The 27,350-nt window shown below is 46.6% G+C and overlaps 1 protein-coding gene and 1 long non-coding RNA gene across 3 annotated transcripts in view; both read right to left on the bottom strand.

The window, feature by feature from the left end:
• The window catches only part of FMNL3 (formin like 3), a 102,164-nt gene that overhangs the window by 63,894 nt on the left and 10,920 nt on the right, over nucleotides 1-27,350 (bottom strand).
• On the bottom strand, nucleotides 5,610-10,306 carry LOC309332492. 2 transcript variants are annotated; one of them, XR_014152093.1, is made up of 3 exons: nucleotides 10,176-10,306; nucleotides 8,399-9,112; nucleotides 5,610-6,021 (listed from the first exon to the last, which is right to left on the bottom strand). It is a non-coding gene; the product is annotated as an uncharacterized lncRNA (long non-coding RNA). The 2 variants fall into 2 exon arrangements; XR_014152094.1 differs by lacking the exons at nucleotides 8,399-9,112; nucleotides 10,176-10,306 and adding an exon at nucleotides 7,003-7,238.

Below are 27,350 nucleotides of genomic sequence, written 5' to 3'. Positions count from 1 at the left end.
TTAAAGGCTACGGAGCGGGTGCCGGGGGGGGGGGGGTGTGGTGCTATGAGTCCTCCGCTTCCCCTACCGAGCGAAGCCGCATGCCATTTGGTGGAGAGCGCTGACTTCTTCCATTGAAAATTTGGATTAAAAAGAACAACCCGTGAGTAATTGGAAACTGGACTTAAAAAGGGAAAAAAATTTAAATTCGGAGCGAGCGGGGGAGGTGCAAAAAGGAAGTCAGTCTCCCCCCTGTCGTAGAGGATTTAAAGCAAAGGATTTAACAACTAAGATCGAGTGCTACCTGATTTTGATAAAGTCACTAATTTCACGATGGAAAACTATAAGATTGGGCTGGAAGAGAAAAGTAGAACGTGAGCTAAAATGCAAACCCCCCCCCCCGGGAACCGGGAGCGATCCACGAGAGCGCCGGGAGAGGAGAAACAGAGGCTTTGACAGCTGTCAAAGGAGCTGTCAAAGCTGAAGAATAAATAGAGAACTTTGTTATGAGGACTTTGCCGGTTACATTTGTTACAAATTAGATATAAATTGTTTAAAACAAGGAATAACAAGTTACTTTGACTGTTGGGTGCGATCTGGAAGGAAACTGAGTTACTATAATCCCTCTAGAGGGGCTGTGGGACACTACAAGTATTGCTGGTATGGAATTTGAATTGGACTTGTTATCTCCTGGGAAACTGCAGAAATGGAACACTATTTTGTCTACAGAGGTCTCTACACTAAAGGAGACAATAGATTTATCTATTGAAGAATGGAAGGGACTTGACGTAAAGTTTTGTTCCTGAATAACAAAGCCTCTGTAGGGGATTTAGAAGCTTTTGGAATTGGAACATTTTTGCAGGAGAGCAGGAAAAGAAACTAGAGGAAAGTGAGGAGAGAGAATAATAAGAACAACATGAACAACAAGAATTGGACAAAGCTGGAAGTGGGAACATTTGGGACATCCAGATTTGAAAGGTCTAAAGAAACAAAATTGGAGTTTTTACTCTTAAATACAGAGATCTGGATGGAAAAAATGGACCTTTTTGAGATAGAGCTTTTCCAAGATTGGACGCTTGAAACTAAAGATGATCAAAAAGACGGCAAAGACTATTAAAAAGCCGGCAAAGTGGACTTGTGAAGGATTTCGGCCTAGATGTGGGATCTCCAGGATGACAACAGGCATGGATGGACATTGGGGAACGCAACCGGGAAAGGGGGGAGGGAAATTTGGAATCCAAAGGGTGTTAAATTATATTTTATTCTTTGTTCTATTTTCTTTTATTTTAATCTGTTCTGCATATTAAAGAGGGAAACTCGTGGAAGGGAGTGGGGTCGATTTTAGGGGATGGAAAAACATTCTTAACATTGGGTTAACTATAATAAGTTTAAAATTTGGGGTAAGAACTTGCTGAATCTATTTGAAGGAATTGGAATACAAGAGGCGGTGGGGTGGGGAAGTCCTGGCAAGATGCTAATGAAAATAAGGTTATAAAATGGATGTTTTATTTCTTTTTTTTCTGTTATATTTGAAAATGTTCAATAAATATTATAAAAAAACACACCAACAAACCAGAAAGAAAAAGAAAAAACAAAAAAAGAAGAAAAAACACAACGAACCTTCCCATAGCTTATCTTTCATTTGCTTGTTTCCTTGACCTCCTCGCACCTCCCTTTTTTGTATTCTAGTTTGGTTAGCTATTTCAACAAATCCTTTCCATCCTTCCCAATTTTTATCCTGATACAATGTAACTTTACCTTCCCTCCTTTCATCCATTAACAATCTATTTTTACTTAGTCCTTTATAATACTTCTTTGGATTCTGCGCCTCTCACTTGCCCGCAATCTTGAAATTTTAATGTAAAACTGTACATTAAAATTTCAAGATTGCGGGCAAGTGAGAGGCGCAGAATCCAAAGAAACTGAATTTTCCTAACACCTTCACCATGTGCCTATGCTTGGTGATGACTGGCCAAACTCACGGTCCTTTCCTTTGTCCGCATCCACAGGACAACTGACAGTTACAACAGAGTTCTTTCTAAAAAGGAGAAAGAAGGCATCTTGTTACAGTTCTTGGTCCTTGTAAGGTTCTCGTTCCATGTGGATTTCAATATGTAAGGAGCTCTAAGCTGGTTGCTCCAGTCAGCCGCATGGCTTTAAGCAGCCTCTTTTGTTTCAGTCTGAAACTAGTGTTTTTCTACACCAGTAGTTTAGAAACTTTTACCTTTTGTAACTAAGGAACATTTTGACTGCCCGTGCATCTTATCTGACGCTGTATGGAAAAGCACATGAATCAGACCTTTAAAGTGTTTTGTAAGTAAACTATTTTATGACTTACCAAACGTATGGTCTAGCTCCACACTAGGGAAGTGGGATGGCTTGGATGGAGCTTTTAAAGGGGGACATTTTGGGACTCTCTGCAATGGCACATTTTTAAAAGGTTTACAGCCTACAGTATATCTTCACGCTTTCCTTTGCTGTGTGTTTTGTGATGTTAAATCTCTGCTGGGGTTCTCTGACCAAAGAGTACTTGCCCCAAACTTGGGTCTTGGCTTCCAGCATTCCAACAGTCGTCTGGTCAATGGATGGAACCAAGATGTTCCTCACCTTGCTGATGTGTTAATGTCATGCTTAGTGCAACAATACGTTCTTTGTAGTATGTATCATCATTATTTCTGGAAGAGATGGCTCCATTAGAATCTTTTCTCCCAGACATTTGTACAGTGGTACGTCGGGTTAAGTACTTACTAATTCGTTCCAGAGGTCCGTTCTTAACCTGAAACTGTTATTAACCTGAAGCACCACTTTAGCTAATGGGGCCTCCTGCTGTTGCCACGTCGCCAGAGCATGATTTCTGTTCTCATCCTGAAGCAAAGTTCTTAACCCGAGGTACTATTTCTGGGTTAGCGGAGTCTGTAACCTGAAGCGTATGTAACCCGAGGTACCACTGTATATTGTAGAGAAATCTGGCATGTGAAATCTTACACATGAGTCCCGCAAGACTGGCTGCTCAAGAAACCTAGAGACTATTGGGACGGGGTATTGTTTACAAGCTTTTTTTCGGGGGGGGGGGTGTCAGGATTTACTTTTGGAGATGCTAACTTTTCATTTTACTGGTATTGTGTTTTAAAATCTATATTGTTAGATCTTATCGTGAATTATGTGAGGACTGCTTAATTTAACTGTGTACTTACTGGTTTCATTTATTGTTCATGACTACTTAAATTTTGTTATATTTCTGTAATTATGTAAATTTTTTGCTGCCTTGAGCATGGTTTAATTATGGGATGGTGGCATACAAATAAAGTATGATGACTGAATCTTCCACATGGTCACTATTTTGTGGGTGGGATTCAATTGCATATTGACAATTTCAGTATGCCTAATTAACAAGGATTTGGCCACAACCACAAGCCCCTCATACATTTTGCAGTAAGGAAAATGATGGGGAAACACACTGAAAGTGTGAGATAACAGCTGTTTGACACGATGTTGTATAGCCTCCCTACAAACAAATCTTATGAACACTGTACAACCTCCTCACACATTTTGTACAAACAAAATGGGTTGGGTGCTCAATAAAAAGGTTGTCTAGAAATTACTTCCATCTCAGCCAGAACTTTGCACCAGCTACCACAACAGCTTGACCCTTTGGGCTAATGGAATCATAAAATCATAAAACTGTAGAGATGGAAGGGGCCAGCAGGATCATCTAGTCCACCACCCAGCAATGCAGGGATCTTTTGGCCAATGTGGGGATCAAACCCATGGACTGTGATAAAGTGTCATATAGGTAAAGGTAAAGGGACCCCTGACCATTTGGTCCAGTCTCGGACGATTCTGGGGTTGCGGCGCTCATCTCGCTTTACTGGCCGAGGGAGCCGGCGTACAGCTTCCAGGTCATGTGGCCAGCATGACTAAGCCACTTCTGGTGAACCAGAGCAGCGCACGGAAACGCCATTTACCTTCCTGCCGGAGCGGTGTCTATTTGCCTACTTGCACTTTGACATGCTTTTGAACTGCTAGGTTGGCAGGAGCTGGGACCGAGCAACAGGAGCTCACCCCGTCGCGGGGATTCGAACCGCCAACCTTCTGATCGGTAAGCCCTAGGCTCTGTGGTTTAACCCACAGCGTCACCCGCATCCCTTAAAGTGTCATATAGTCACTGATTATCTTCGCCTTGCCTCCTGAGTCCTGCATGGCTTGGAGCACTTTGGCAGTTTTTACTATCCGTTTCCCTTAAACACAGCTTGTCATTTCATCTGCACTGGGGATTGTGGTTTATCACAAACTATGGTCAACTTAAGCTAAACACAGTTGCTGCAAATCAAAACTCCCAGTTTGGATGAAACAACAAGCAGAGTCTAAGGTAGGGGGCAGCAAACATTTTCAGCAGGGGGCCGGTCCACTGTCCCTCAGACCTTGTGGGTGGGGGGCCGGACTATTTTTTTTGGGGGGGGGAATGAACAAATTCCTATGCCCCACAAATAACCCAGAGATGCATTTTAAATAAAAGGACACATTCTACTCATGTAAAAACCCGCTGATTCCTGAACCCTCCATGGGCCAGATTGAGAAGGTGACTGGGCCACATCTGCCCCCCCCCCCGCCTTAGGTTGCCTACCCATGGTCTAAGGGAAACTGAAACGAAATGCTTCCAGAGTCCTCTTCTTAGTCAGGTGGGCAGAAGGGAAGGTGTGAGCCCTTGGCTTGTTGCAGCTTATATGTTATGGTTACCAGACATCCCCGTTTCCCTGGGACAGTCCCCAGATTTACAAATCTGTCCCCAGGCAAAATCCGTCCCTGGAATGTCCCCGGATTTCATTTAATGTTCCCAGATTTTTATTTTACGTGTTGTAGATTTATTAGTAGGGAATGAATGTTGCGTGATTAGTTCAACGGCAAAAGACACATCATATGCATAGCTGTCAACTTTTCCCTTTTCTTACGAAGAATCCTATTCGGAATAAGGGAATTTCCCTTTAAAAAAGGGCAATGTTGACAGCTATGCATATGGGGACTTTCGGTGGGGCAAAATGGCGGATGCCACGGCAGCGAGCAGCTCCTGAAGCCAGCCAGACCCAAGTGCGCTACCAGGCTGGCTCCGGGCTTCTGAGACTGCCGCTACCGCCGCCACTGCTGAGGGGGAACCAGGGATGCCCAGCGCATCAACTGGGGGAACCGCTGACCACCACCCCGCGACCCAAATTGAGCTGGGAGTAAGAGTGTCTGGCCACCCGGCCGACTGCCCAGCGGCGCTCCGGGGCCAGTAAAAACCCTGGAGCAGACACAGGGAGAAGGAGGAGAGGAGAAGGAGAAGGACAAGAGAGAAAGAGGAAGGAGAAAAAAGAGGGGAGCCCCGACATTGCTGTACTGCTGCTGAGGAGAGGTAGGAGAGCACTGGGCGGGCAAGGACACGTGGTTAAGCCCAGGCCAGACCCAAGCCTTCTCCATGGCGGCTAGCGCTCCAAGAGAGCAGGCCAGGGCCCAGGGGAAGGCCATGCAACAGAGACCACAGAAAAGAAGATATTACTTAATAGTTAAAAAAAAAAATAACTTTTTTTCCTCTTTTCAAAAAAAAAAGTGTCCCCGGATTCTTTGAAAAAAATCTGGTAACCTTATTATACGTGTCATGATGAACCATGGTTTATTTGACAAAACAGGCAGGTTGAAAGTATTAAGGCAACAGCTCAGAAATAACCCTCCTACCCATCTTCATTTGCTAACTTTTAGCTAAGATGACATCTGCACAATCCTTATCTGGGGGACTGAATGCACTCAGCTGAGTTCCGCAGTTCGCATGCATCGAAGTCTCTGGTCTACTCCGCCCTCCCTCCACCATTTCTCCATATGGATGACAGAGACAACTATGGGAGCCAGGCAAGCCATGGTACCAAGTTGATTCCTGGGGCAAATGTCTTCACGTTACACAGCAACTCTCCCAACTCTCCTGTGCGCAATGCCAAACTATTAGGAAACACGTTCACCGCCATGAACTTTGCAAGTCACCATGTCCTTGTAAAGTGGCAAAGTCTGTTGCTGCTGGAGACAGAAGGCAGAACAAGAAGGGAGAGAACAGGGAGACGTCAAGTGTGAATCTGTGTGTGCTGTCAAAGAGACTAAGTAAATAAGGTAAGTAAATGATCCCTGGATGACTAGCAACCCCTCCGAAGGCTATTGGTCGACAAAGCTACCAGTCTCCCATGGGAGGCTCAAGAATGCTCTGTGTTTTTTGCTTTTCTAAAAACAAAATCTATGCCAAATTCTGCACCTGGAATGAAGTCTGAAAATGTAATTTTCACTTAAATTCTTCTTGCAAGAAAAAGGATGAGGAGGGGCACAGGCTAGCTAACAGAACGTTTGCTCCTATTCCTGGTTGCGAAGGCTCTTTTAAGGTCTCAAGCCTGCTTCACCAACCACAAGGGCTAGAATCTTGGAGGAATGGAGGGCCTCTGGATTCTAGGGCAGATACCAAATTTTGGACACAGAGTATACCAAGTTCTGGACTTGTACAGTGGTACCTCGGGTTACATACGCTTCAGGTTACAGACTCCGCTAACCCAGAAATAGTACCTCGGGTTAAGAACTTTGCTTCAGGATGAGAACAGAAATCATGCTCCGGCGGCGCAGCAGCAGCAGGAGGCCCCATTAGCTAAAGTGGTGTTTCAGGTTAAGAACAGTTTCAGGTTAAGAACGGACCTCCGGAACGAATTACGTACTTAACCCGAGGTACCACTGTATTCAGATCAGAGTACAAAAAACAAGAAACCAGGAGGCAGGAGGAAAATACTCATCAACCCCTTTTGCACATGTGCTCAGGGCAAGCGCACAAAATCTCATCAGAAGCTCAACTTCTCCCCACCCAGCCCACCCCCACACACCCCACGTGTTGCTTGGCTCGAACTCTAGAGCTGTAACTTCACCTCCAAAAGGCCCAGACAATGAAAGCGCATGTTAACTCAAGCCAGCTGGACTGAGTGTCCCCCCACCATCCGCCTGCCACATACAACCTCATTTGTTTACCTCCTGTTCTCCTCCTTTTAGCTCTTCCTGAACTAGATCAGCTTTCAAGGAGCTAAAATTACACCCCATTCCCTCTTCTTCTTCTTTTTTACTCCTCCCCCAGCCTTCCATGTGCACGTACGTGTGTGTTTGTGCGCGCGCACTTTTAAAAGTTGATTTGGGCAGAGCCTTGGCGTTGTACCCCGCCCCCATCCCATCAACCAGAGGAAAGGAACCCATTCTTATCTCTCCTTCCAGATCTGCCAGCCTTGTAAGGAACGCTTAGCTACCATTTCCAGTTTCTGGTCTTCCTGGTCCGCCTGCCCCAGGCTACCTCTCATGCCAGGGGCTGAAATGAGGACAAGGTTTGCCTGTGGCACGTAAATAAACGTGGAAACCCAAGACAACTTCCTCGCTCTAGAGCAACAGTGTTCAAACTTTCTGCCTGCAGGGAGCACATCGCACATCAGATTGTCTGTTGAGGGACTCCTGCAATGTGGATCAGAGTCATGGCAGTGGGGACGGTGGGTTTAACGCTGTTTCCCCAATCCAAATCTCCCTCCCTCCTGGAGCTGCTGATACTCACAGAAGGGGAAACATATGGACACAATATGGGGGTCTGTGCCCCTGAAGAATTTGTGTTGAGAAAAGGCTTAGAGATACACTTCCTTCTTTAACACAACATAACAACTAGGTTGGCTCTAGATGTCCACACATGTGCATCTAGGGTTGCCAAGACGCTCCAAAAGTTGTTGGCTAGGGATGATGGGAGTCGCAGTTCAGCAACATCTGGAGGGACAAATGTTCCCCACACTTGTGTAAAGGCGGAAAATGTAGAAGTTGGAGTTCAACGGCAATGAAATGGAGAACTTCAATGGATGGGGAACTTCAGGCTCAGGAGCATATGTGGCCTTCTGCCTGTTCCTCAGGCCTCTCCTCAGGCCATGCCCTGTCTCTCAAGGTCATTTACAGTGGTACCTCGGGTTACATACGCTTCAGGTTTCATACGCTTCAGTTTACAGACTCCGCTAACCCAGAAATATTACCTCGGGTTAAGAACTTTGCTTCAAGATGGGAACAGAAATCGTGCTCTGACGGCGCGGCGGCAGCAGGAGGCCCCATTAGCTAAAGTGGTACTTCAGGTTAAGAACAGTTTCAGGTTAAGAACGGGCCTCCGAAACGAATTAAGTACTTAACCCAAGGTACCACTGTATTTGATCTTAAATAAATGCAAAATAAGCACAGTGACTTACTGCAGAATAAGCTTGTGTAGCCAAGTGACATGAAATATTGTAGTAAGAAGTTCAAATCACCCCCACAGAGCTGCCAACTTTAATCTCAAAACACATCAGAAGCACTCTGCATTAATTTCAGAGTGTCTGCTTCATTCTAACACAGGGACACATTGCCTTAATACCTGTTGTTGTTGTTGTACTGCTGCCACTTAAGAAGAGTGCCTTCCCTGTCAATTCCTTCCAGTGATATCAGGAGCTTCGTTGTACTACCTCTGTTGACAACGCTACAGCATGGTGAGGGCCAAAACATCCAGGGTCTACACATGTAGGCTGTGTACACCCCGTGCACTGAAATCACACACCCCTGAAATAATCCTGGGAACTGGGGTTTACCACACACAGAGCTACAAATCACAGCATTAACAAACTACACTTCCCAGAATTCTTGCGGGACAGGATGTGCTTTAAATGTGTACACTGCTGTAATTTTGGATTCCTTCCAAGTCAATGGCTTCTTCATCTTTCACTCCTTCCTGAATACCATACCATGCAGCAGAAGGGCTCAAGCAGAGACACCACTTCCACAGACAATATCTGCGGTTGCCACCATCTCGTATAAAGTGGGGAAAACGGCTCATTTACACATGTTCGTTCATTTATAAAATAGCCCATTGCCAAAAACTCAAGCAAAGGGAAAGGAAAGAAACAGGAAACATATCTAGAGGTCAACATCTTGCTCAGGAACAAGGGAAAGAAGGCACCGATAGAGGAGCAAAAGGAGAAGGAGTCCCCCAAGGGGCATGAAATAATTTTATTCAGCTGAACATGTTGCAGTTAAAATCTTCCATCAGAGGCACTACAAAACATAGCACTTTGAGCTCTTTCTGCTCTGTGACCTAGTGGTGGGAGGAAAAAATCCTTAAATAAGAGACACGGGGGAATGATTAATGGACTTCAATGTCTGTACACTAATGCGCAAAGCATGGGAAATAAACAAGATGAGTTTGAGCTCTTGGTACAGCAAACTAAATATGACATAATAGGCATCACTGAAACCTGGTGGGATAAGTCCCATGATTGGAATGTAATAATGGAGGGATACAATCTATTTCAGAGAAACAGACCAGACAAGAAAGGAGGAGTGGCGTTATATGTCAGGGATGTGCATACCTGTGAAGAGATCCAAGATTTAGAACCTCAAAGCCAAAGTGAGAGCATTTGGGTCAAAATTAAGGGAGAGAAGAATAACAGTGACCTCATTGCGGGAGTTTACTATAGATGCTCAAGCCAAACGGAGGACATAGATGATGCCTTCCTGGAACAGATGGCCAAGCATGCAAAAGGAAGGGAGATAGTAGTAATGGGGGACTTCAATTACCCGGATATTTGTTGGATGTCAAACTCAGCCAAGAGCATAAGGTCAAACAGATTCCTCACTGGCCTTGCAGACAACTTCATTGTCCAGAAAGTGTGAGAAGCAACAAGAGGAACAGCCATTTTAGATCTGGTCCTAACCAATGTTGATGACCTGGTTAGTGGGGTAGAAGTGGAAGGATCATTAGGCGCAAGTGATTATGCTCTTCTGAAGTTTACTATACAGCGGAAAGGAGCAGCCAGGCATAGTAGGACTCAATTTCTTGACTTTAAGAAAGCCGACTTCATAAAACTTAGGGAAGTGCTGGGTGAGATCCCATGGACAGTAATACTAAAAGGAAAGGGAGTTCATGATGGCTGGGAGTTTGTTAAGAGGGAGAAGAACTTCCTGACAGTAAGAGCTGTTCGACAGTGGAATTTGCTGCCAAGGAGTGTGGTGGAGTCTCCTTCTTTGGAGGTCTTTAAGCAGAGGCTTGACAACCATATGTCAGGAGTGCTCTGATGGTGTTTCCTGCTTGGCAGGGGGTTGGACTCGATGGCACTTGTGGTCTCTTCCAACTCTATGATTCTATGATTCTATGTGACTAAGTGATTTTTTGGCATTATATCTTTGTGCACATGAGAATTTCTCTCTCCTGTAGTTTGGACAACATGCTCAGACCTGGTTAAAACCAGTTGGCTGGCAACCACACCAGTACTAGCCATGAAAGGTTCTGCTTGTGACCAACTCTGGGGTTGCGGTGCTCATCTCGCTTTTATTGGCCGAGGGAGCTGGCGTACAGCTTCCGGGTCATGTGGCCAGCATGACTAAGCCACTTCTGGCGAACCAGAGCAGCGTACGGAAACGCCGTTTACCTTCCCGCTGGAGCGGTACCTATTTATCTACTTGCACTTTGCCGTGCTTTCGAACTGCTAGGTTGGCAGGAGCAGGGACTGAGCAACGGGAGCTCACCCTGTCACGGGGATTCGAACTGCTAACCTTCTGATCGGCAAGCCCTAGGCTCTGAGGTTTAACCCACAGCGCCACCAGCATCCCTCTTGTGGGCTATACTCCAGGTTAACTGAGCAAAAATGACTATATACACTCCAAAGCAGGTCCATCAGTTGCTTAAAGTGCATGAACTTCCAGGGGAATTCAAACAGCCATGCAGCCGTCTCCTCTGCCATTCCTCAATCACAACTTTTGCCCTATGTGGCCAGAGACATTTTGTGAGTCCCTGGGAAGGAAGGTGATGGAGAACCTTTGTTGATTATTTATTAATCATCTAAAATTACTGGGCACCACAGAAAAAATAGCACTTCCAGGCCAACAGACTGACAATCTATAGTTAAAATCTGTAGCTAAACGGAGAATAGTTACGCCTTCCCCAGCCTATCAGAATGGCTAGCTAGATCTGAATTTATGATCAATTCAGTGGCTGCCTGGAAAGGAGAATGATAAAAGGACAGAAACAGTGCTGGGTAAATATAATGCTTAATTTTTGCTAGGCTTCACTTATAGTTGTTCCTGGAACCTTTCACAGCCTATGTGCAGCTCTACATATGTAGTAAAAAAAAAAGTTAAAAAGCAGGCGGTGGGATGGGTTAATTTGAGCATGTGCTAAATGCATTTCCTTCGCCACTTAAAAACAGAATGAAATACCATCTCACATATACCTGGAAGAGGAACTTCTGGATCAAGTAGTATGATTCCCAGACCAATTTTGAGAAACAAATCACTTGTTAACTCTGGAAAGACAAGTGGGGGCTGCAACGAAATGTTGTAGTGTGGAGTGCTCTTACTCAGCTTTCCAAGATAATCCATTCAATTCCAACTTGGTTTTCCATCTCTCTACCCCTGCATAACACGGTCAGCATTCTGTGGCCACTAAGCATTCTCAGTCCCTTTAGGTCTGCTTAGAATCCCCTTCAATTTTGGCTCCTCCCCCCCCCTTTGTACTTCTGCAAACTGTGGGTTTCCACAAGCCCTTTATTGGTGGATGGTGTCACTGTGTCAGGCGATATAAGAACTAACCCTCACATAATTAAGTTCTCTATCCATGTTAGTTTGCTATGACTATACGCCTTGCCATCACCTCCAAGCTCTCCATACCAGGTTGTTGCTGTACTCGAGGGCAAGTACACTGTTCCCACTTCCTCTAGCCTTTAAAACCCTCCCTCGCAGGCTTCTGCTGCCAGTGGCATTTAAATACCCAAAGGGACTGAACTGAGCAAAATGTACTGTCAGCTGAGGCCTTGGGCCAGCCCGGCATCATGCGACAGGCAACTCATACTATGAGGCCTTTCATGTTCAGACTTCTCTCCTTCAGGGAACCCTTTTCCACACTGGCTTGCCTGACCAGGAAGCCCTGCGCACCGCAGAGGATTCTGCGACAGGTTCTAGGGGCACAGAGAGCACACCCAACCTCTGACAGCAGGTTCCATAATCCCCAGCCACTTCTGCCAGCAGCTGTGTTGTGCCTTGCAGGGAAGCATCCATAATGTAGAGCAAGCTGTTTTCAAGTCTCACAAGGTGACCCTGAGTTCTTACGGGAAAGGGAGGCAGCCGGGGGGCGGGGGGGCAGAGGGGATCTATCTATTTTCTCCACACCCTGTCTAAGGTGCAACTACGGTCTATCTGCTTCCAGCAGGCAGGGCCACACAGAGCTAAATATAGGTCCCTCATAATTGAAAGCCCTGCCTTGCACAATGGCTACTTTCTGCCCTCGTAATAGAACAAGCTTTTTTTATTTTGGTAACAACTCAGGCCACAAATTGCCAGGTTGGAAGAAGCTGTAAAGCTTCAGCTAGGCCAGGTCCCCAGGCCCTTCCCTTCCGTGAGCTGGACATTAATAGGCAAGAAGCTTGGGAGGCAGGGAGAAAAAAATGCAGGGTTTATTAGACCCAAAGCTTTTGATACCTGCTGGAGAGACACGTAAGGCAGGAAAGAGCCGGCCATTGTCCCTGCTGCGATTACCATATCATGCCAAAATGGGTCATCAGCCCACTGGCCCAACACACCGAACGAATTCTCAGTTCCTCGTGGGATTGCATGTATAAGTGTGTATGAATGTGTACATGCATGTGTCCAGAATGCGGCAGCTAGGCTGGTGACTGGAGGCAGCCACCGAGACCACATAGCACCGGTCTTGAAAGACCTACACTGGCTCCCAGTACGTTTCCGAGCACAATTCAAAGTGCTGGTGTTGACCTTTAAAGCCCTAAACGGCCTTGGCCAAGTATACCTGAAGGAGCATCTCCACCCCCATTGTCCAGCCCGGACACCGAGGTCCAGCTCCGAGGGCCTTCTGGCGGTTCCCTCACTGTGAGAAGCAAAGCTACAGGGAACCAGGCAGAGGGCCTTCTCGGTAGTGGCACCCGCCCTGTGGAATGCCCTCCCATCAGATGTCAAAGCGATGAACAACTACCTGACATTCAGAAGACATCTGAAGGCAGCCCGGTTCAGGGAAGTTTTTAATGTGTGACATTTTAGTGTATTTTTGGTCTCTGTGGAAGCTGCCCAGAGTGGCTGGGGAAACCCAGCCAGATGGGTGGGGTACAAATAATAAATTATTATTATTATTATTATTATTATTATTATTATTATTATTATTACTACTACTACTACTACATGCATGTGTATTTTTAATTAATATTTTCTGCCACTTTCCCACAGCTCAAGATGGCTTACAAAGATAGTTTCACTCTCATTGTGACACTGTCCAGCGTGCATGCCTGGGACAGAGGTCAGAGGTAAGCCAGGAGTCGAGCCAGGGAGTCAGAGCCAAGGGACACACAGAAATGCTCCAGAGCCAGGAAGGCCATGTTGCTCAGGAAAAGCTCCAAGCCAAACAGGAAGCCATTTATATCCCTTCCTGTCCAGGAGGGCCCAATGGACAGGATGGGTAGGTGGGGCCACTCCTGACCCCTGAGAACACATCACTACCAGGTAAGATGTTCCAAGGTGCAGGCCTGTTACCTCACCACAAAGGGCAGCCACATGCACTGAACCAAAGGTTTCTGGTTCTAGAGTAGCCCCAACAACTACTGGCAGCAGGGCCTGGTACTGTTGTTCAATTACAGGGGTGCCGGTGTTTCCCAGTCTTGCAAGCCCCTTCATCCCCGGACAGCATGGTCTACAGTCAGGGATAATGGGAGTTGTTGTCCAACAGCATCCCAAGGCTGGGAAAGGCTGATGTAGTCCACTGCCTTCAGGATCACCTATCTGACTCTAGTAGCCATTGGCGTCCCACAGCTACCTGCCAAAGCAAACTTCACTTAGATGAAACGTGCGCAATGGGACTTGAGAACCAGCAGCTGTAGTTCTACAAGGGTTTGAGGGATTTGCAAAGGGAGAAGGATGTCAAGGCAGAACTCTCAAAGGTTGGATGGAGGAACTCAGTGTTCCTGACATGACCTGTACAGTGTCTACTGAGAAACCGTGGAGTAAGACTTTGAGTAAAAGGAGTGAGCCCCTGCATACTGGTTGTAGAATGCACCATTCCTTGGTTTAAAAAGTGAGGTTTAAAATGCTGAGCAGATTTGGGTTCACAATTATTTGCTTAAATTAGGTGGAGCACAGAATTTCTCTTTTCTTGGAGCTCAGTTAGAGACCTGCATTGGCTCCCTGTACGTTTCCGAGCACAATTCAAAGTGTTGATGCTGACCTTTAAAGCCCTAAACAGCCTCGGCCCAGTATACCTGAAGGAGCATCTTCACCCCCCATTGTTCAACCTGGACACTGAGGTCCAGCTCCGAGGGCCTTCTGGCGGTTCCCTCATTGCGAGAAGTGAGGTTACAGGGAACCAGGCAGAGGGCCTTCTCAGTGGTGGTGCCCGCCCTGTGGAACACCCTCCCATCAGATGTCAAGGAAATAAACAACTATCCTATTTTTAAAAGACATCTGAAGGCAGCCGTCTTTAGGGAAGTTTTTAATGTTTAATGCTGTTTTGTGTTTTTAATATTCAATTGGGAGCCGCCCAGAGTGGCTGGGGAAACCCAGCCAGATGGGCGGGGTATAAATAATAAATTATCATTATGGCTCTGTGTGTCTGTGCATGCAGGAGATGTGTGGAGCCTGTGGCCCTCCAGATGTTGATGGACTCCACCTCCTATCAGCCCTAGCCAGCATTATCAATTGTAAGGGATGATGGGAGTTGCAGTCCAACAATTTATAGAGGACCACATCATAGGAACTGCCTTGCTTCAAAGGCTCTGTATCTTGGGTAGAAAAAAGGGTTTGTTTGTTTTTTCCTTCCTTTGATACAATGGGCTCCCATTTGCCCAGCGAGCAGGAACGCCACCCCAAAGTCCTCTTTAAAATCCACAGTGAATCCTGGGATGGGAGCCACCCAAAATATAAAGACACTCACCTTGACCTAGACTGTGTTTTATAGAGCAAGCCCATGAAAGGTGTTGAACACTGGTTTTATATGTTTGAGAAGGCGGCAGACACCAAGCTGGGTGGAATTTCCTCAGATCTGGCGGCTTCAAGCTCAGGTAGCAAGACACTGAGGTAATCCTGGGAAAAGGCGATGAGAGTTTTGGAACCCCTGAGGCTAAGTGTCATTCGGCAGGTTAGAACAGAGCTCCCTTGACAGCTAGAGCATCAGACACGACGTTCCCCGCCTGCCATGTTTCCTTGCGGCAACAAAAAAAGCGATGGCACCTGCTGCCATCAAGCATTCAGAAGACAAGCAACTGCTCCAGACTTCCCTGTCCTGTGGCCTGACAGATGTTATGGACTTTGATTCCCATCATTCCTGGTCACCGGCCATGCTGGGAGTTGGGAGTTCCAACTACTTCTGAAGGGCACCAGGTTGGGGAAAGCTCTCATGTCTGGTCGCATTTGCTTCCAGAGATGGTATCCCAGGATGCATTGCTTCTGTGGGTGCTCACTGGTCCCAGGTTCACAGCATAACTTAGTTGTCAGAGGACTGGAAAATGGGCACAAACTGCTCTTATCTATTACTATCTTGCTACTTATATTTTTAGATACAGGCAAGTAATGGTACTAGCAGGGCCTTTTCAGTGATGGTTCCTTGGTTGTGAAGGCCCTTCCAAGCAAGGTGCGTCTTTCTCCATCATTATTCACTTCCAGGAGGAATTTGAAAACATTCCTATTTACCCAGGCATTTGGTGGCTGAAGAATACCATTCCTGGCAATCCTATGATCACTGAACGGAAGAATGTTTTTAGCTGCTTTTACATGTTTTTAAGAGGGACGCGGGTGGCGCTGTGGGTAAATCCTCAGTGCCTAGGACTTGCTGATCGTATGGTCGGCGGTTTGAATCCCCGCGGCGGGGTGAGCTCCTGTCTTTCGGTCCCAGCTCCTGCCCACCTAGCAGTTTGAAAGCACCCCTAAGTGCAAGTAGATAAATAAGTACCGCTTTATAGTGGGAAGGTAAACAGCGTTTCCGTGTGCGGCGCTGGTGCCGGCTCGCCAGAGCAGCTTCGTCACACTGGCCACGTGACCCGGAAGTGTCTCCGGACAGCGCTGGCCCCCGGCCTCTTAAGTGAGATGGGCGCAAAACCCTAGAGTCGGACACGACTGGCCCGCATGGGCAGGGGTACCTTTACCTTTACCTTTACATGTTTTTAATTGTAATTGTTTTTAGAATGTTTTGACTGTTTAAACATATTTTTGCTTTGTTTTTAAACTGTGTATGTGTTTGCTGCTTGGGATTCTCTGGGGAGGAAGGGTGGAGAATAAATTCAGTAAATAAATAAATACTCTGTACTAAGAATATAAATGTTCTGTACTAAGTAGTTTGAATTCTGTACCAAGCTGGATTTTGAAGCCTGTAGGGAAAAAATGGCCAACAACTGAGTGAATTTAGTTTAAACAAGTTATTCATGTTTTGGATGAGGCAAACGGAGGGTAAGCACTATGTCTATTGTAACCCACCCTTTCCCCTCCTACCTTGAGTTTTAAAAGCCATCACCTAAGACACTTTCAAGCCTATCTCTGCATCCTTAAGGGATAGAAACGGCATCTAAAAAGACAACCACAAAGCACACAGCCCATATACGGTATATGCTCTGTGGGGTGATGGAGCTCAGATCAGGGAGCTCAGCCCCTGCATTTCACACTCTGCTGCAGGTGAGAGACTGTGGCACACCAGATGGAAAGGGTGCAGTTCCTCCACAACCACCTCCGTTGGCAAAGGCAAGAAGAAAAAAGAGGCAGAGGGGACATCAGAGTGACGCAGTTGGAGGGTGGCAGCAGCAACTATGGGGGCTGCGCTCACACCCCCTTTCCTGTGTGGCAAAGGAGAATGAACTCCAACTGCAGGAGGAAAGATTTAGCTCAAAAAATGTCAGCAGAAATTTTCCAACCATAATAATAGCCAAGCAATGGAACAAATTACCAAGGGAGCTTGTGGAGACCCAGTGATGGGAAACTCTGGAAAATAGTCACATCAGCTTCTGTCTGGAATGGTTTAACTGTTATTCATTCTGGTCAGGGGCAAAGGAGTGGGTTAGATCCATTCATTCATCCCCCCCCCATTGAGGCTTATTAGCTGTATTCTCCACTAAAGGGACTCAAAAGCATTCTAAACTAGAGTTCTAGAAACCAAATAAAATAATCACATCTTAAATTGAGGAGCAAGCCAAGAAAAGGAACCCAACGCTAGACCTCTCCTGGTTCCTACTCACCAGGAGTAGGAGGCACTCCCTTAGATATTTAGGACACAGGACTTTTAGCGATGCAGACTCTCCCCATATTTGCCTCCCCAGAATTAAGATCTTCTGTGGAGGCCCTTCTTAAGAGTAGTCCCATCTGACTGAGATTCAGGGAGCGGTGCCTGGAGTCCTAGCTGGCTTTCCCCCAGAGCCACAGACACAAGGCAGACTCCTCAGCCACCCCCACCAAACTGCGCCGCTAGCTGCACATCAGTTAACTCAGAAAAGGGAGCTGCACAGAAGTGCTTGCCTGGATCAGGGCCTGGCAGAGAGCCAGGAAGGGGAGGAGCCTGCAGCACCTCAGAGGTAAGCTTTTGGTCTACATCAGGGGTAGGCAAACTAAAGCCCGGGGGCCAGATGCGGCCCAATAGCCTTCTCAATCTGGCCCACAGACGGTCTGGGAATCAGCGTGTTTTTACATGAGTAGAATGTGTGCTTTTATTTAAAATGCATTTCTGGGTTCTTTGTGGGGCATAGGAATTCGTTCATTATTATTTCCCCCCTCAAAATATAGTCCGGCCCACCACAAGGTCTGAGGGACAGTGGACCAGCCCCCTGCTGAAAAGGTTTGCTGACCCCTGGTCTACATCACTGATGAAACAACAGCTCCAAGCGCAGGCCTGAGTGGAGGGAACCCGACATATTTAAAAGCACCTAGGCAAGGCCAGGTACATTCTGCAGTGGAAGTTGCAGCAGCAAAATTCCTTCTGCACAGAGACAAGCTGGATTCCTATCAGCTGTACAGATGTGGCACATGAATGCATGCTCTTGATATTTCATAGGATTCTGCTTCTGCTATCTAAGTGGCAGGGCACAGAGCTGTACCAAGCACTGGAGCTCCACCTCTAGCCCTTTCAAACACCGAACCCGCCTCCCACTGCCTCTGAAATTGCACCATTTGTCACCTTTCAAACCTCTTTGTGTCATTAAGGGCTGGGAAGGTAAAGAAGAAGAGAAGAGTTTGGATTTGACATCCCGCTTTATCACTACCTTAAGGAGTCTCAAAGCAGCTAACAATCTCCTTTTCCCTTCCTCCCCCACAACAAACATTCTGTGAGGTGAGTGGGGCTGAGAGACTTCAGAGAAGAGTGACTAGCCCAAGGTCACCCAGCAGCTCCATGTGGAAGAGCGGGGAAGCAAACCCGGTTCACCAGATTACGAGTCCACTGCTCTTAATCACTACACCACACTGGAAACAAGGTGGGCTTGTTTCCCCACCTCAGCCAGCCCTTAAAGAAAGTGGAAAGTCTCTAAACTCAGTATGCAGTGCCAGTTCCTGCACCTACACAAAATAATCACAGAATAGAATAAACATAGACAGGAGGGTTCATATCTACATGGTAAGAGTTACCAAGAGCACAGAATGAAGGCACCCATAAGCCTCTACATCTGCAAGACTAGCATACCTGCATATAGACCAGAGCGGAACTGTGCTGCAACTCTGATGTCCAATCTTCTCCTTTTTAAAAAAGCCAACAACTGTGCTTTGTGTGTGGTTGCTATATAAAAAGGCCAACAACACTCCTTGCATGCCAGAGGCTTTGCGTGATCAGGGCATCCACACAGCAAGGGGTCCTAATCACATGGAGCCCCTGCATTTCAGGAGAAGCCCATGTGTTGGCTTTTCTCTACAGACAAATGTGTGCATGGTTGTTAGGAAAGGCAGGTGAAATGTCAGGGATGGGGGTAAAAGTACAGCCCCACTTTGGTCTGTCTGTGGGTGTGCCTTGCTTAGGGGTGGAGGAGGAGTTTGATTCAGTTCACATTTAAAGACGAATCTACCCCATTCACACTTTCCAAAACAGTAAAAAGGTAAAGGTAAAGGGACCGCTGACCGTTAGGTCCAGTTGTTGCAGACTCTGGGGTTGCAGCGCTCATCTCGCTTTACTGGCCGAGGGAGCCGGCATACAGCTTCCGGGTCATGTGGCCAGCATGACTAAGCCACGAAAATGCTGTTTACCTTCCCCGCCGGAGCGGTACCTATTTATCTACTTGCACTTTGACGTGCTTTTGAACTGCTAGGTTGGCAGCAGCAGGGACCAAACAATGGGAGCTCACCCCGTCATGGGAATTTGAACCACCGACCTTCTGATTGGCAAGTCCTAGGCTCTGTGGTTTAACCCACAGCGCCACCCGCATCCCACTTCCAAAACAGTACACGAAACAAAACAGCGCTGACCTTCAAAATTCACACCTCACTGAATTTTGCAAAATTGGGGTAAAGTGTGCATGAAGATACATATATTAGCAGGGGGAGGGATGAACTGCATTAGGGGAAATCACTTTGCAATAATGTGTATGTTAAGGAAAACTGCAAGCGTGTACATATGCAGAGAAATGAAAGATGCTGATAACTTTTCAAAGGGACTTTTTTCTTTAAAAAGAAAATTTCAGACTGATGTGGAAAAGTGGAGAAGTGAACTTAAGATTGGAAAAATGAGAAACTGAGAGACACCAAAACTGACAGATTCTGCCCATGGATCAGCCATGGGCAGCCATGGATCAGGCTGAAGTTGAGCCCTAATGTTGCCTCAACAAATATTAGGTAAAGGGACCCCTGACCATTAGGTCCAGTTGTGGCCGACTCCGGGGTTGCGGCGCTCATCTCGCTTTACTGGCCAAGGCAGCCAGCGTACAGCTTCCGGGTCAAGTGCCCAGCATGACTAAGCCACTTGTGGCGAACCAGAGCAGCGAACGGAAACGCCGTTTACCTTCCTGCCAGAGTGGTACCTATTTATCTACTTCCACTTTGACATGCTTTCGAACTGCTAGGTGGGCAGGAGCTGGGACCGAGCAACAGGAGCTCACCCTGTCACGGGGATTCGAACCGCTGACCTTCTGATCGGCAAGTCCTAGGCTCTGTGGTTTAACCCACAGCGCCACCAGCGTCCCCAACAAATATTAGCTGTCTCCTAAAGCTCTTCTCCAAGGGCTAGAAGGGTTGTAGCTGATTCAAGCGTTCAGATAGGTTTACTGTGATGCTGGCAAGGATTGGCTGTTACGTGCTCACATGTGGAGCTACTGGAGCTAAGACAGGGTGGAGAACCTGTAACCCTCCAGGGATTCTTCAACTCCCATCCGCCCCAGCCAACATAGCCAGTGGCCAATGATGATGCGAGCTGTGGGGCAACAGCGTTTGGAGGGCCACAGGTCCAACCTCCCTGACAAAACAAGGGCTTGTTTGGCTAGCTAAAGCACTCTTCCATTAACAGCTCAGATGGCAAAGGAACAGCAGCAGTGTCTAGAAAAGCAGCCAGAAGATGTGTCTGGAGAGGCATGTGTTGGTTGGAAGGGGTGCAGAACAGAGTAGAAGATTCAGGGCTGTGGCTCAGCCACTCCCCAACTCAACTAAGAACCACTCCTGTGGGATTTTTAAGAAAGTTGTTGCCACAGGGCAGTTTGATAGCCACAAGCAAGAAAGCACAGAACTAATGGCCACGGTTGCCAAAAGCACAACCCCCTTGTTGAAAGGCAAGTATGCTCACAGTGGACAAAGCCCAATGACTGGCATGTCCATATATAGCATTCCTGCATTGCAAACCAGCAATTCTTCCATTTGCTTTTAAGTGGGTCCAAGACACAACACAGGGTGACTGTGGCTTTTCCTACCCTTTCTTTCCCGGAATATTTGCCCACATAGATGTCCTCTCCCTGGCTAGCTTGTTGTGTGATATATCCATAGCAGATCCCAAAATACAGTGGCAGAAAATGTAAAGGGGGGAACTTGAGTTGCAACTGAGCAGCCCTAGCCAGATGCAAAAGAAAGCTGCAGATACCTATTCCTTTAACACAGCAATGAGGAAGCTGTAGTCCTCCAGATGTTGCTGGTGGGCTCAAACTCCCGTCAACCCTAGCCAGTGTTGAGGGCCCACCACTTTGCCCATATAGAAGAGGGAATTTCAGCAGAGACATCTCTGCATGTGTAGCTGCACCTGCAGAGAGAAAAAACCCTCTTCTTCATGATTGTTAAAGGCATAGGATGCTATCCTCCTTTGCATCTGGCCACCTCCCTAGGGGATTAACAGCGGGGCTAGACAGGGTTATGATCCTTTGCTTGTGAACTTCCCACTGATATCTGACTAGCTACTGTTTGAAAAACATTTGCTAGTGATCTGTTCTGGGCAGACCATCAGTCAGATCCCAGCACAACAATTCTTGTATTCCAAAAATCATCAGATAATCCCTGAGACTGCACCCTCATCATCTCACCCTGAGTCACAAAGCTTTGTTTGCCCGTGGTTTCAGAATGATCTTAAAGCGATGGAGAGGGGGGACTGCAGCCCTCCATACAAGGCTGGATTCCAACTCCCATCATTTCTGACCATTGGCCTTGCTGTAGATCTGTGAGACCAGTCCAGCAACATTTCTGGAGGACCACCCCTCTTTGAGAACATCAGCTATGAGCAGAGATCTTCCTTTCCACTTTAGCAGCCCAACCTGAAAGACACCTTTGAAGGTGTGAGACCCACTGAGTGTAACAGGACTGGCTTTCTTCTAGCAGGTATGCCTAGGTCTGCAACTATCCCTGCAGCTGATGCTGCCAGAAGCATCTCAAGCATTAGCCCATGCGCCTGTGTTTCCGGCCTTTGTGGTCCTGTTCCGCTCACACCACACAAGTCGGCATTTCCTTTGCTTTAAAAACACATGCACACATAAAAGCTGTTTTCCCCACCCCCAGCAGTTTGAATAGAAGGCAGGCTGCAAATATGATATCGAGAATTTGAAAGCCCAGGGGTTCAGGCATGCACCAGAAATGCCAGTTTTAACTGCTCTTTTACGTTCTAGCCCTTAATGGTAAAAGGTTGCCCCGTATTCCAGAACATCACGGCTATCAGCATCCCTTATTTCAAGTGCAACGCTGCCAAAACAGTATTTTTAGATTTGTGGATTCGGCATTGTGGTCATCTGTTGAAAACTGGGCAAAAGGGAAACACACATTCAAGCCATGTCAAGAAAAGCTCTGAAGAGCTGCTTCAGACGTGGACAATTTTATTTGGGTGTACGCCCAACATAATGTAGGAATGTGATGAAACAGTATGTGTGCCCTTACTGGTATACTTGTCAGGCACATGCACTCCTCTTGCACTCCTGTCTTGCCAGCTGTGTGTTTTTGAATGAATGAAGCTGCCTTAAACCAAGTTCTGTTGCAGCCCAGGACTGTCTCATTTGAGTAACAGTGGTTCTCAAAGGTCATGTGCAGCTGGCAATCCCAGGTCTGCTACCCAAGATCCTTTAGCTGAAGATACCAGAGATTGAGTCTGTGCCTGAGGTATACAAAGCACACATTCCATCACTGACCAATGGCCCCTTCCCTTTGGAGGGCCACTATTGGAGTAAGCAAATGAGTGTGCCCAAAAGTTATAGAGGGCTCCATCACAGGCTAAAGGTGATCTCAGAGCAGCCCCACTGAAATCAATGGACTTAAGTTCATTTATTTCAGCAGGTGAATTCTATGTATGACTAACATTTTGTGCGCAAGCATAAGGAAATAGTTGGGGGGGGCTGTTTTGGTGCATGGGGAAAGCATTAAGCGTGCACACACTGCTTCTCCACTCAGAATCATTGCCTCCCCAAGCTGGTTTTCATTTAAAGTAACAACAATAAACATTGCCCAGGCTCCACTGCACAATTTTGCACATCATGTGTAGGGTTAGCCCCTTAAAAAACAGGGCCGCACTAAATCTGCCTGTGTTTAGTTATGGCAACAAAAAAATTTTCTTTCATAAAGGCAAGCAAAAGCTGGCCTTTGGGATTTCCAGGGAAGCGGAAAGCAAATCTTTTCTCCAGTGCAGATGTTATGCTGTGAAGCAAAGGCTTCCTGGCTATTTCCTCCTGTCCATACATCCTAAACTACCTCCTGCTTGCTCCCCATACCGCTTTGCCATCAAATCCAGGTTCTGCAGTTTGTTCAAAGTTAAAACACAGAATGTCATCTCTTATGCTCCAGAGTCTATGGACCCCTCCATGTGGGGATAAATTTCGGGAAAATGGAAGATGTGATTCACAGAGACGCCACATGCCTCCCTCTGGCAAGTGCTTGCCCTATAAACAGGAAACACATAACCAAGATGCTTAGGGCCAATGGGTGCCTTTTGCCCTTCAAACATACTTCTTCTTCTTCAGTGATCACTCGTAGCCGAGTAAGATTGTCTTCCATGAAAACGGTCTTAACAGTGAGTCCGTAAATTTGAATTGGGAGGAATTCAAACGTACTAATGCAGATACGTGGGTGGCGCTGCGGGTTAAACCACAGAGCCTAGAACTTGCCGATCAGAAGGTTGGCAGTTCGAATCCCCGCGACAGGGTGAGCTCCCGTTGCTCGGTCCCTGCTCCTGCCAACCTAGCAGTTCAAAAGCATGTCAAAGTGCAAGTAGATAAATAGGTACCACTCTGGCGGGAAGGTAAATGGCGTTTCCGTGCGCTGCTCTGGTTCGCCAGAAGCAGCTTAGTCATGCCGGCTCCCTCGGCCAATAAAGCGAGATGAGTGCTGCAACCCCAGAGTCGGTCACGACTGGACCTAATGGTCAGGGGTCCCTTTACCTTTACTAATGCAGATACAGCCCTAGGGAGGGAAGGATCTGTCAACTTTGATTTCACCCAGTTTCTCATTTCCCACATTTCTGCATCAGTTTACAATTAAGTCCTACCCAAAATTTGCCAACATTTTAGCATGTTTCCCCTCCCAATACATACATTTCTAAAACACACATTTCACGTGACAGTAATGCATGTTTGCATGTTATTTCCACATAGATGCAGTTTATATATGCAGTTTCCCCTAATACACACATTTTTGTACACTTCTTTAGGTTGGCAAACTACACTGCAATGTTCAGAAAAGTGCAAGTTTAAAGAGAAAGCTGCATTTCAGATTACATATTAAAATATGAACCAAATGGAATTTCTCCTCCACTCTTCCACGGCCCTAGCTTCCAACATGAATTAATCCACTTATTTGGAGCCTCTTTTTAAAAACCTCATCTCCAAAATTTGCCATTATTGGCTACTTCACAGGTTAGCCAGGGGTTGTCAATGTGGTGCCCTCCAGTTGTTGCTGAACTCCAACTCCCACCAGTGTGGTCAATGGTCAGGGATGATGGGAGTTGTAGTCCAGCAACATCTGGAGGACATGACATTAGCTACCCCTGCTGTAAGCTATGCAGTCATTAGATCATTCTTCCACTATATTCTTACTCCACCCATCCCTCTTAACGCACATCATGGGCTAATTGTCAACTTAATCACACCATCTTGTGTTGTCCACCCTCCGAGCCACCCCCTGCAACCTACAAAATGCAGTCATTCTGTTTTGCACGTGGTGCAAAGTTGTGTGTGGTGGAAGAACTAGGCCTGGGTATCAACACACCATGGGCTCTGCAAGAGGGTAATTATCAGTGATGGCATCTGTGCGGTGAGTGTGATCATCAACAGTGTTGGATTAAAGGACAAACGGAAGCCCCATACAAAATCATTATTTGCATCTGTTCTGGTCTTGATTTTTCCCTTCCTGGCTATATTCCCAAAAGCTCACAGATGGAGCTGCAAAATAGCTTTCTCCAGTCCTGCTAACTTCATACCACAATATAGATATTGAATGTATAGTCTGCCAATGTGCACATGGTTCCCCAGTCGTCTCCCATTCAAGCCCTGACAATGCCCAAACCACCTTAGAGTAAGGTTGGCACATCATGTGCCACATGTGTTAATCTACCACTGTTGGAACTCCAGATGCACCATACAAATACCATCTCAAACAATGACTTTGCTACAGGGCCCACAGTTGCTATGGCCTTGCACTGTCATTCTCCTTTAAGGTTCCTAGTACAGTGGTACCTCGGTTTAAGAACAGTCCAGTTTAAGAGCAATTTGGTTTACAAACTCCGCAAAACCGGAAATAGTGTCCCAGTTTGAGAACTTTACCTCAGTCTAAGAACAAAATCCGAACGGTGGAAGGGCATCGGCGGAGAGAGGCCTAGTTAGGGAAAGCGCGCCTCGGTTTAAGAACAGTTTTGGTTTAAGAACGGACTTCCGGAACAGATTAAGTTCGTAAACCGAGGTACCACTGTACTTAAATTATCTTGCTGAGCTCTGCCTTTAGCAGCAGCTTCATCGGCAACAACAGAACCTATGAAATAGCCTTATACAGTGGTACCCCGGGTTACATACACTTCAGGTTACATATGCTTCAAGTTACAGACTCCACTAACCCAGAAATAGTACCTCGGGTTAAGAACTTTGCTTCAGGATGAGAACAGAAATCGTGCTCTGGCGGCAGCAGGAGGCCCCATTAGCTAAAGTGGTCTTCAGGTTAGAAGTTTCAGATTAAGAACGAACCTCCAGAACGAATTACCATAAGTACGTAACCAGAGGTACCACTGTATTGCATCAGAAACAGGAGAAGCCAGCTTGGTCCACTTCAGCAACCTCTAGACCAGGGCAGCCCAACTTTTCCGACCAAATGGGCCACAAGAGCACTTTGACACGGAACCTGTGGGCTGTGCACTGTCTTGTCGCATGCAGGGCGGAAGCAAAGCCAAAATTTGATGCCCCCTTCCCTCCCCAACATTGCCTTCCGAAAGCCAGCTAAGCGAGGCTCTGGGCTTTGGGAAGGAGGCACGAGGCCCTGGCAGGGTGCTAGAGCCCTCCAACCTTTTTCCCAAAGTTGGGAAAGCACTAACTAGGCTTCGGAAAGGAGGTGGGAGGACTCAAGGACCCTGTCAGAGTCCCCACGCTTCCTTCCCAAAGTCCAGCCAATGTGGTGTAGTGGTTAAGAGCAGTGGACTCGTAATCTGGTGAACCGGGTTCGCTTCCCCGCTCTTCCATATGGAGCTGCTGGGTTACCTTGGGCAAGTCACACTTCTCTGAAGTCTCTCAGCCCCACTCACCCCACAGAGTGTTTGTTGTGGGGGAGGAAGGGAAAGGAGATTGTTAGCCGTTTTAAGACTCCTTAAAAGGAGTGAAAGGCGGGATATCAAATCCAAACTCTTCTTCTTCCAGCAACCATTAGCCAGCGCAGCTGGGCCAGAATTGGTGTTGTAGGCTCAAACTGTCTTGGATTTTGATGTTTGGTGGCATCAGAAGAATTTCGATTTTCATTCATACTAAGTTTCTAGTCCTGCGGCTTCAAAACATGACACAAACAATGTCTGGTGTAACATAAGGGCCAGGAAGTGGAGTTTCAGGATCAGTTCTGTTCCCCTCCCTCTCCCTCTCTCAGCTATGGGCATCCTACAAACGCATGGGACATTTGTATTTTGACACAGAATTCTATGTCCCATTAATCTCAGCTTTCCTTTTTTTGGGGGGGGGGGGAGAAGCAAGCTTCTGTTCCTCAAGACTGCAAAAACTAGGCTGGAATGTGCCTGGCGAAATCTAAGGAGCCATGGGGAGAACTAAGTGGGCTTTCATATGGCGGAGATGTGAAGTTTCAGAGGCACGTGGAATTCCTTATCCCTTCTTTAGCCAGGGGAAGCAAAAAAAAATGTAAAATAAGCAAACGTACGCAAACTTGCATGACTGACAGAGGTTCTTGATGCAGAACTCATCATTTTTTTAGCAGCCCAGAACATACACAGTCCTGCCAAAGGCTGTTATTGGCCAAAACATATGGCATCCGAGGGCTGAATCTCCATAACCCTCTAATTTCCCAGTAATTGGCAAATAAAAGCACCTCCATATTCCTTCAAAATGCATATTGGAAACAGAATATATAGTTATGGGGAAAGAGGTAGAGGGTCTTCTTGGTATTAATGCCTGCCCTGTGGAACACCCTCCCACCAGAAGTCAAGGAAATAAACAACTATTTAACTTTTAGAAGACATCTGAATATAGCCCTGTATCGGGAGGTTTTTAATGTTTGGTGTTTTATTGTGTTTTTAATATTCTGTTGGTAGCCGCCCAGAGTGGCTGGGGAAACCCAGGCAGATGGGAGGCATCTAAATGTTGTTGTTGATGATGATGATGTTGCTGCTGTTGTTGTTGTTAAAAGGCCTGCAGATAAACTGCATTTGCATAATCTCTCACATTATGAGTGTTTAGAAAACATGGACTGCCTGTTAAAATGACATTTTGGCTTGCTAAACTAAGGTATCTGCT

This window comes from Podarcis erhardii, assembly GCF_964252035.2.
Source record: "Podarcis erhardii genome assembly, chromosome: 2".
Taxonomy (NCBI): domain Eukaryota; kingdom Metazoa; phylum Chordata; class Lepidosauria; order Squamata; family Lacertidae; genus Podarcis; species Podarcis erhardii.
The sequence above is the reverse complement of the archived record's forward strand: the minus strand, read 5'-3'. Positions and strand labels throughout refer to the sequence as shown.